The 9,968-nt window shown below is 46.3% G+C and overlaps 1 pseudogene; it reads right to left on the bottom strand.

Annotated features, from left to right (window-relative positions):
* Positions 1–47: 47 nt before the first annotated feature.
* Positions 48–9,139, bottom strand: LOC115140676 (cGMP-dependent protein kinase 1-like; annotated as a pseudogene).
* Between the last annotated feature and the right edge of the window lie 829 nt (positions 9,140–9,968).

Here is a 9,968-nt window from a genome sequence, read left to right on the forward strand (position 1 = left end):
TGTTGAATGCATTCACATGATGAAGCTCAGATTATGTATTTGTCTATTTACAAATAATCAGATATTGTGCCTTTGTGAAGTCCTTCCCAGTTGAAACATTCAAATCACCTGAAAGAAAGAACAATATAACAAACCTGCTGCTACATAGATGACAGTGCCACAGTCTGATGTTTCCATCTTTTTTTTTTAACTATGCAAATCAGTTGAGAACAAACTCATATTTACAATGAAGACCTACCACAGCCAAACCCAGACGACGCTGAGACGACGCTGGGCCAATTGTGCTCCTCCCTATGGGACTCCCAATCACAGCCAGATGTGATGCAGCTAGGATTTGAACCAGTGACTGCAGTGACGTCTCTTGCACTGAAATGTAGTGCCTTAGACCGCTGCACCACTCAGGAACCCATTTCAGCCATCTTACTTGTGCTTCTTGTTGTCCTTGGACCCATTTCTATGATTCCCAAGTCTCTACGGGGTTGTTCCTGAGAGGCCTGGACAGAGAGACATCATGACACACAACAGTATGCAGTCATTGTTATATGGCTCAGCTGTGTTACACCTGCAGAGCTTCTTGATCAGATTTGAGGCACTCTTACTGATGGTTTTAGGGAATTCAACCAGATCAATCCCACAGATGGTAGCTGTGAACGTATTCATAGGATCAGGGCAACAGAATGGTAGACTGGAAAGGTAAAGATTGAGAGGGGACATGAAGTAGAATGACTTAGAGATGACAGAGAACAAAACATGGGAAATAGACTATAGACTATTTAATAATATTACCTTCCACTCAGCAGCTCAAATACGAAGTCGACCAGAGACCAGAGATCTACAGATACACTGTGGCCCTTGTTTAGGATTATCTCAGGGGCAACATAGCCAGGTGTGCCACAGAACGTCCACGTTTTCTTACCCAAGCCCACTTTCTTAGCAGAACCATACCCCACCTGTAACGACTCTCCTCTTCGTCTGATGATGATGAATTGGAATCATCGGACCAACACCCAGCGTGGTTCATCGTAAATTTAATGAAATGAACTGAACACTGAATGACAAAAACAACAAAAGAGAATGAACGGGACCAAAACAGTTCTGTCTGGTACAGAATATAAAGACAGAAAACAACTACCCACAAACACAGGCGGGAACAGGCTACCTAAGTATGGTTCTCAATCAGAGACAACGATAGACAGATGCCTCTGATTGGGAACCATACCAGGCCAAACACATAGAAGTACAAAACATAGAATGCCCACCCCAACTCACGCCCTGCCCAAACCAAAATAGAGACATAAAAAAGGAACTCAGGCCAGGACCCCACCCCCCCAAAGGTGCGGACTCTGGCCGCAAAACCTGAATCAATAGGGGAGGGTCTGGGTGGGCATTTCACCGCTGTGGCGGCTCTGGTGCGGGACGTAAACCCCACTCCACCTTAGTCTTGGCCCACTTAGGTGGCGACCCTCGGACTGGCGGGAGACTCTGGCGGCGCCGGACAGGCGGGCGGCTCTGGCGGCTCCGGAGTGACGGGCTGCTCTGGCGGTTTCGGACAGACGGGCGGCTCTGGCGGCTCTGGACAGATGGGCGGCTCTGGCGGCACCGGACAGACGGGCGGCTCTGGCAGCTCCGGACAGGAGGGCGGCTCTGGCAGCTTCGGACAGGAGGGCGGTTCTGGCAGCTCCGGACAGGAGGGCGGCTCTGGCAGCTCCGGACAGGAGGGAGACTTGGTTCTAGGAGCAGGCACAGGACTTACCAGGCTGGGGAGACATACAGGCGGCCTCTTCCTTGGCCGAGGCACCGGATGCACTGGGCCCAGCAACGAGCCTGAACAACCCATCCTGGCTGGATAGCCCCTGTAGCCAGGTAAGTGTGGAGAGTTGGAACAGGCCGCACTGGGCTGTGCTGGCGAAATGGGGACACCGCACGTAGGGCTGGTGCCATATAACCCGGGCCGAGGAGACGCACTGGAGACCAGATGCACTGAGCCAGCTTCATCCCTCCTGGCTCGATGCCCACTCTAGCCCGGCCGATTCGAGGAGCTGCGATGTAACGTACAGGGCTGTGAACATGCACTGGAGACACCGTGCACGCCACCGCATAACACGGTGCCTGACCAGTACGACGCCCCACCCGGTAAGCACAGGGAGTTGGCTCAGGTCTCCTACCTGACTCCGCCAATCTCCCCATGTGCCACCCCCCAAACAATTCTGGGGCTGCCTCTCGTGCACTTTTCCTCGAGCCAACTCCTCGTAGCGTCGCCGCTCCACTTTGGCTGCCTCCAGCTCCTCTTTAGGACGACAATACTCTCCCAGCTGTGCACATGGTCCCTTGCCGTCCAAGATTTCCTCCCATGTCCAGGAGTCGATTCTTCCACGCTGCTTGGTCCTTTGGTGGTGGGTAGTTCTGTAACGACTCTCCTCTTCGTCTGATGATGAGGAATAGGAATCATCGGACCAACACGCAGCGTGGTAAGTGTTCATCGTAAATTTAATGAAATTAACTGAACACTGAATGACAAAAACAACAAAAGAGAATGAACGAGACTGAAACAGTTCTGTCTGGTACAGAATACAAAGACAGAAAACAACTACCCACAAACACAGGTGGGAACAGGCTACCTACCAGGCCAAACACATACCAGGCCAAACACATAGAAGTACAAAACATAGAACAAAACATAGAATTCCCACCCCAACTCAAGCCCTGACCAAAACAAAATAGAGACATAAAAAACTAAGGTCAGGACGTGAAACCACCTAGGAAAGGCAAAGGACAATCAAGTTCTGAATATTGTCACACCCTGATCTGTTTCACCTGTCTTTGTGATTGACTCCACCCCCCCTCCAGGTGTCACCCATTATCTTCCCCATTATCCCCTGTGTATTTATACCTGTGTTCTCTGTTTGTCTGTTGCCAGTTCGTTTTGTTTCGTCAAGCCTACCAGCGTTTTTCCCTCTGTGCCTGTCTCTCGATTATTCCTGTTTTCTAGTTTTTCCGGTTTTGACCTTTTCTGCCTGCCCTGACCATGAGCCTGCCTGCCATCCTGTACCTTTGCCCCACCTATCTGGATTACTGACCTCTGCCTACCCTGAGCCTGCCTGCCGTCCTGTACCTTTGCCCCACCTTTCTGGATTACTGACCCCTGCCTGCCCTTGACCTGTCTTTTGCACGCCCCTGTTGGATTAATAAACTGTTATTCATTCAAAGTTGTCTGCATCTGGGACTTACCTGAAACGTGATAAATATGGATTTTCGGTATCTCAATGGATCTATAACATAGATTTTCCAAAGTGAAACAGTTCTATGTATGATAATATAACTGTAACCTTTGGACGTACTGTATTTCTTTGTGTAACCATGTACGAAATTGACAATTACTATATTATTATAAGGATGCCCCCTTTCTTCATCTTGTGTGGATTAAAAATGCATCAGATGGAGCTGTAGTCTTTACGTTACCACTTTGGCTTATCCGCACTGGTCCAGAACTACATTTTCAGGCTTCAGGTCCCTGTACATGATATTGTTGTGGTGCAAGAAGATGAGGGCCTCAACAACACAGGCAGTGTAAAAACATGTGCTTCTGTCATCAAACGAGCCTCTGAAATGTAGAAGCAAGAGCACAATAGTGATCAGAAAGTTTAATGGGATATTCCGATGTTGTTCCCTAGGAGAAGTATTCAAATCCTATCAATTCAGTTATAAAATCCATACTGTAAAATATACAAACATAATATGAAAACAGTACTGCCGTTAGCAGTACCTGTTATTCAGTAGACTCCAGAGCTCACCACCTAGACAAGCTTCGGCCAGCATGTACAAGCACTTCGCATCTTCGAAGGTACGGTGTAGCCTAGCAGTGGCAAAGAAGACACAGGTATTGTCCAGTTGATAAGCATATAGTGAGTTCACCAGTCTTAAATAAGGGCAGGGATTCAATCCAGTCGTAGGTTATAGACATTGTCGTTTTTAAAGTCAATTTCCGAATGAGCCGATATACGCAGCATTTCCCGTAAATGGGATCTCTGCAAACGCGGGAACATTGCCTAAGCTACAATGCCTATAAAAGTTCCAAGATGGCGTAGCAGTCAGATTTTATTTGTATTTGTCCTTCGTCTTGTCCTGTTCCATCCCATGTATGTATATTTTGATAAATTTTTCTTTGCATATCTTTTTACTTCAAAATACTCTCCTGCAACCCGCCTCACTCAATGTGGGGTGGACCTGCTTTTTCTCTAAAGTATTTTTCTTTGCCTCTATTACTGGAATCTTTCCATAAACTAGCCAGCTAACTAGCCAGCTAACGGTCATCAGCTAACCTCTAGTTCGGAAAGCTCTCTCCAGTTTGTACAATGCGATTCAACCAGAGCATACCAGACCTGTTTTTCTCTCCATATCCCTGGATTCCTATCGCAAGCTCTGAACCTTCTCACCTTCCGACCTTCGCAGCTAACGTCCCCTGAATGCTAGCTGTCTAGAGCACAACGGACTGTTGGCTTACGAGACCCATCGAATACATTCCGAAGCCACTAGCTAGCAGTCAGCTATCTTTTCCTAGCGGTCATCAGCTACCTTTATCCCGGACAACTCTCGCCAGTCTGTACAGCGCGACTCAAACCAGAGCTAGTCGGACTTATTCTTCTCCATATCTCAGGATTCCTACCGCAAGTTCTGAACTTTTTTTATTTTTTATGTACATTTTTATTATGATTTTTTTAAATCCACCTGGAATGATAGCAGCTAACAACCCCTGAACGCACAGCCGCTAATCTGCGGCCTGCTAGCTATCTAAAGCACATTGGACTGCTGGCTTAAGAGGCCCTTCGGACATATTTCTTCGGCCACTTTACATATTTTGCCAATTGGCCTGGTTTACCACACGGAACCCTGCTGATCCGTCCGCTGATGTAACTACACGAGGGGGCCACAACAGACTTTCCTCCGTCGCGTCATCCCTCTAAGGCCTTTCTGTTAGCCTGATAGCCCCGTGCTGCTAGCTGCCTGAAGCCACGCACTGGACTTGTATGATCACCTGGCTACGCATGCCTTTCCCTAACGTCACCATGCTGTGTCGATTGCTGTTCTGGTTTGTAACTATTGTTTTATTTCACTGTAGAGCCTCTAGCACTGCTCAACACGCCTCGGCTAACAATTTAGTTCCACCTCCCATACACGTAGTGACATCACCTGGTTAAAATGCTATTTCTAGAGACAATATCTCTTTCATTATCACTATATGCACAGGTTTACCCCTACTGTATTCACATCCTACTATACCTTTGTCTGTACATTATGCCTTGAATATATTCTACCGAGCCCAGAAATCTGCTCCTTTTACTCTCTGTTCTGAACGTACTAGGCGTCCAGTTCTATTAGCCTTTAGCCGTACCCTTATCCTACTCCTCCTCTGTTCCTCTGGTGATGTAGAGGTTAATCCAGGCCCTGCAGTGTCTACCTCCACTCCCATCCCCCAGGCTCTCTCATTTGTTGACTTCTGCAACCGTAAAAGCCTTGGTTTCATACATGTTAACATTAGAAGCCTCCTCCCTAAGTTTGTTTTATTCACTGCCCTAGCAGACTCCACCAATCCAGATGTCCTAGCCGTGTCTGAATCCTGGTTTAGGAAGACCAAAAACCTTGACATTTCCATTCCTAACTATAACATTTTCCGACAAGATAAAACTGCCAAAGGGGGCGGTGTTGCAATTTACTGCAAAGATAACCTGCAGAGTTCTGTCTTACTATCCAGGTCTGTACCCAAACAATTTGAGCTTCTACTTCTAAAAATTAACCTTTCCAGAAACAAGTCTGTCTTTGCCGCTTGCTATAGACCACCCTCTGCCCCCAGTTGTGCCCTCGACACCATATGTGATTTGATTGCCCCCCATCCATCTTCTGAGCTCGTGCTGCTAGGTGACCCAAACTGGGACATGCTTAACACTCCGGCCATCCTACAATCTAAGTTTGATGCCCTCAATCTCACACAATTTATCAAAGAACCTACCAGATATAACCCCAAATCCGTAAACACGGGCACCCTCATAGATATCATCCTAACTAACACACCCTCCAAATACACCTCTGCTGTTTTCAACCAAGATCTCAGCGATCACTGCCTCATTGCCTGCATCCGTAATGGGTCTGCGAGCAAACGACCACCCCTCATCACTGTCAAACGCTCCCTAAAACACTTCTGCGAGCAGGCCTTTCTAATCAACCTGGCCGGGGTATCCTGGAATGACATGGACCTCATCCCGACAGTAGAGGATGCCTGATTATTCTTTAAAAGTGCCTTCCTCACCATCTTAAATAGGCATGCCCCATTCAAAAAATGTAGAACCAGGAATAGATATAGCCCTTGGTTCACTCCAGACCTGTCTGCCCTTGACCAGCACAAAAACATCCTGTGGCGTTCTGCATTAGCATTGAATAGCCCCCGTGATATGCAACTTTTCTGGGAAGTTAGGAACCAATATACACAGGCAGTTAGGAAAGCCAAGGCTAGCTTTTTTAAACATAAATTTGCATCCGGCAGAACAAACTCTAAAAAGGTTCTGGGACACTGTAAAGTCCATGGAGAATAAGAGCACCTCCTCCCAGCTACGCCCTGCTCTGAGGCTAGGAAACACTGTTACAACCGACAAATCCACTATAATTGAGAATTTCAATAAGCATTTCTCTACGGCTGGCCATGCTTTCTACCTGGCTAGCCCTACCCCGGTCAACTGCCCGGGACCCTCCACAGCAACCCGCCCAAGCCCCCACCATTTCTCCACCCATATCCAGATAGCTGATGTTCTGAAAGAGCTGCAAAATCTGGACCCCTACAAATCAGCCGGGCTAGACAATCTGGACCCTCTCTTTCTAAAATTATCTGCCGAAATTGTTGCAACCCCTATTACTAGCCTGTTCAACCTCTCTTTCGTATCGTCTGAGATTCCCAATGGTTGGAAAGCTGCCGCGGTCATCCACCTCTTCAAAGGGCGATACACTCTAGACCCAAACTGCTACAGATCTAAATCTATCCTACCCTGTCTTTATAAGGTCTTCGAAAACCAAGTTAACGAACAGATTACTGACCATTTTGAATCACATCGTACCTTCGCCGCCATCTAGTTTCCGAGCTGGTCATGGGTGCACCTCACCCACGCTCAAGGTCCTTAACGATATCATAACCACCATAAGAGACATTACTGTGCAGCTGTATTCATCGACCTGGCCAAGGCTTTCGACTCTGTCAATCACCACATTCTTATTGGCAGACTCAACAGCCTTGGTTTCTCAAATGATTGCCTTGCCTGGTTCACCAACTACTTCTCTGATAGAGCTCAGTGTGTCAAATCGGAGGGCCTGTTGTCCGGACCTCTGGCAGTCTCTATGGGGGTGCCACAGGGTTCAATTCTCAGACCGACTCTCTTCTCTGTATACATCAATGATGTCGCTCTTGCTGCTGGTGATTCTCTGATCCACCTCTACGCAGACAACACCATTCTGTATACTTCTGGCCCTTCTTTGGACACTGTGTTTTAACTAACCTCCAGACGAGCTTCAATGCCATACAACTCTCCTTCCGTGGCCTCCAACTGCTCTTAAATGCAAATAAAACTAAATGCATGCTCTTCAACCGATCATTGCCTGCACCTGCCCGACCATCCAGCATCACTACTCTGGACGGCTCTGACTTAGAATACATGGATAACTACAAATACCTAGGTGTCTGGCTGGACTGTAAACTCTCCTTCTAGACTCACATTAAGCATCTCCAATCAAAAATTTAATCTAGAATCGGCTTCCTATTTCGCAACAAAGCTTCCTTCACTCATGCTGCCAAACATACCCTCGTAAAACTGACCATCCTACCGATCCTTGACTTCGGCGATGTCATCTATAAAATAGCCTCCAATACTCTTCTCAGCAAACTGGATGTAGTCTATCACAGTGCCATCTGTTTTGCCACCAAAGCCCCACACACTACTCACCACTGCGACCTATACGCTCTCGTTGCCTGGCCCTCGCTTCATACTCGTCGCCAAACCCACTGGCTACAGGTTATCTACAAGTCTCTGCTAAAGCCCCGCCCTATCTCAGCTCTCTGGTCACCATAGCAGCACCCACTTGTAGCACGCGCTCCAGCAGGTATATCTCACTGGTCACCCCCAAAGCCAATTCCTCCTTTGGTCGTATTTCCTTTCAGTTCTCTGCTGCTACTGACTGGAACGAACTACAAAAACAAATCACTGAAGCTGGAGATTCCCATCTCCCTCACTAGCTTTAAGAACCAGCTGTCAGAGCAGCTCACAGATCACTGCACCTGTTCATAGCCCATCTATCTACCTCATCCCCATACTGTATTTATTTATTTTGCTCCTTTTGCACCACAGTATCTCTACTTGCACATCCATCATTTGCACATCTACCATTCCCGTGTGTAATTGCCATATTGTAATTACTTCGCCACCATGGCCTATTTATTGCCTTAACTCCCTTATTTGACCTAATTTGCACTCACTGTATATAGACTTTGTTTTCTTTTTTTCTACTGTATTATTGACTGTATGTTTTGTTCATTCCATGTGTAACTCTGTGTTGTTGTATGTGTCGAACTGCTATGCTTTATCTTGGCCAGGTCGCAGTTGCAAATGAGAACTTGTTCTCAACTGGCTTATCTGGTTAAATAAAGGTGAATAAATAAATACACAAATAAACCGCGATCATATTGAGGTATGTTAGGCTGATGGGTGCATACCTGAGGCTGGTGGGTGCATACCTGACAATGAATGGACTATGTGCTACCATGAGGATGTGTCTTTCCCTGAGGATGCGCTCCTGTTGACCAGTGCTAAGGATCTGATGCTTCCTCAACACCCTCATGGTGAAAAGGCAGTTAATGTTGGTCCTAAGCTGCACCTGAGAAAAGTATAAAACCATCAACTACAACGTCAACATGTGGGCCAATCCATTAAAATAAATGTTGGAAACTAGACAAAAACAATGCAATGGGATTTACTGACACATTTTTAAGCCTGACCCACTACTTCCTCCCAACTCACCAGCTCAGAATGACTGATTTCCCCCTCTACTAGATGCATATGACCTGGAAATCCCGAAGAGACACATTGAAGAGGAGAGCTGCATCTTCCTCTGAACAGCTGACATGGAAAAGAAGAGTTACCCATGTTGCTTTACTGGTTCTAAATAAAGGTTAAAGTCATCGGAATGGTTCATTTGGATCATGGCTCATTACAATACAAACAGAGAGATAGAGAAACAAAACATATTATAAGCCTCATGATAAGACATAAAGGTTCATACATGCTTATAACAAGCACTAACACAATATACAGTGCATTCGGCTAGTATTCAGACCCTTTCCTCTTTTCCACATTATGTTATGTTATAGCCTTATTCTAAAAATGATTAAACCAATTGTTTTCCCCATCAATCTACACACAATACCCCATAATGACAAAGCGAAAACAGTTTTTTTTTGCCATTTTTGCACCTAAAAAATAAAATTAAATACCTTATTTACATACTTATTTACATAAGTATACAGACCCTTTGCTATGAAACTTGACTCGAAATTGAGCTCAGGTGCATCCTGTTTTATTGACCATCCTTGAGATGTTTCTACAACTTAGAGTCCACCTGTGGTAAATTGATTGGACATGATTTGGAAAAGACACACACCTGTCTATATAAGGTCCCACAGTTGACAGGGCATATCAGAGCAAAAACCAAGCCATGAGATCAAAGGAATTGTCCGCAGAGCACCGAGACAGGATTGTGTCTAGGGACAGATCTGGGGAAGGGTACCAAAACATTTCTGCAGCAATGAAGGTCCTCAAGAACACAGCGGTCTCCATCAATTTTAAATGGAAGAAGTTTGGAACCACCAAGACTCTTCCTAGAGCTGGCCGCCTGGCCAAACTGAGCAATCGGGGGAGAAAGGCATTGGTCAGGGAGGT

Source organism: Oncorhynchus nerka, linkage group LG13 (assembly GCF_034236695.1).
Source record: "Oncorhynchus nerka isolate Pitt River linkage group LG13, Oner_Uvic_2.0, whole genome shotgun sequence".
NCBI lineage: Eukaryota > Metazoa > Chordata > Actinopteri > Salmoniformes > Salmonidae > Oncorhynchus > Oncorhynchus nerka.